This window comes from Macrobrachium nipponense, chromosome 16, assembly GCF_015104395.2.
Source record: "Macrobrachium nipponense isolate FS-2020 chromosome 16, ASM1510439v2, whole genome shotgun sequence".
In the NCBI taxonomy this organism is placed as follows: Eukaryota; Metazoa; Arthropoda; class Malacostraca; order Decapoda; family Palaemonidae; genus Macrobrachium; species Macrobrachium nipponense.
The window spans coordinates 54,756,655-54,758,174 of NC_087209.1; positions in this window are offsets into that span (position 1 = coordinate 54,756,655).

Sequence of the window (1,520 nt, forward strand, 5' to 3'; positions counted from 1 at the left end):
TACTGTTAGGCAGCAGCGAGTTGTTGTTGATGAGATCTTTGTTATTTTTGTTTCACTGTTATATTTAGTGTATATACATACATACATACATACATACATACATACATACATACATACATACATACATACATTCATAAAAGTGATTTGGTTGTTGGCCCGGAAAAACATTGTTCAGTATGCAGATGATGCAACACTTGTGGGTATAGTAAAATCTCCACCAATGGGAAATGAAGTTGCCCATATAGCTACTAGCCATTCAACCGAGGCATGGAGCGGATTAGTGAATGGTGTAGCCGGTGGGGTTTTACTGGCTGAACTCCAGTAAAACGAAAATGCTATTGATTAGCAGATCTCGTATAGATTTTCCTCCCCCATTCTCCCCCTCGTGTGGGTGGGTGGATCTTTGCTGAATGCGTCTGAAGCTTTAGCTATTCAAGGTATAACTTTTGACTCGCATCTTAATTTTGGTAAACCTATTATGAAAGTGTCAGCGAATGCCGCACGAACGTTAGATATTGTACTTAAGGCTTCATATGTTTATAATAACAGTAATAAAATCAGTGCAACCTGTTTTAGGTCATTGTCCTTCCTTTACCAGAATACTGTTCTCCTATGTGTATGTCGCTTCAGCCAGAGATTTATCTCATATGAAGTCCCTCATTTAGACGCACATTGCATACACTGACCAATTATTCTGTCTCACGGTTGCCACAATAATACAATGCACCCTTGCTTGCAGTGCCAACCCTGGGAGCTTTCCATTCTTCAGGGTCCTTAATTGCTCTTATTGCATCCTCAGCAGCCATTTCGAAAGAATTCTCAAATTGCAGCTATTTATTGAGCCATCTTCTGTTTACTAGGTGATGTTTTTTTTTCAAATATCCAATTCTTACATAACCTTTCTCTTTATATTTACTTCCCATAAGTACCACTTCATTTTGCCTGAAGGTCTTGCTTGATATTCAGCATTAATTTTAAGATTTTGCCCATTTTCTTCTCACATTCGTCTCTTGTCTCCTCAGCTAAATATCAGATTTCATCGTCCAGACACTTTATGCTTTCATTCTTTTTCCAAATGTCTGACCCCAAACTTATCTTGATGACTCATAATTTTGCATACTTTTGAACTTCTTCCCTGCAAATTTTCTGTAATCTTTCCGCAACGCAAATTATCGTTATCTCTTGATAATCCACATTCACTCCTAAGTTTAATTGATATGAACTTCTCGACTCTTCCTCGTCAGTTGTTTTCCTTTTGACTCTCCAAACACAAACCCACAAGGGTGACCGTCGTTGGAAGCCATACACGTTAGTGCATAACCCTCAGCCCTCTTCCCCCAAGATCATCCTTGGAGGCTGGGCTTGCCGCTAGCAACTGCTCCCCAATTCGTGGCTATTAGTTGGAATGTTGACCTCTACTGCAAAGAGAGAGAGAGAGAGATGGTGTGTGATTTACTTGCAGTCATGTGTGTTTTCGATGTAGGGCTAGTCCAGAGGTCCACACCAGGCATCTTATATCC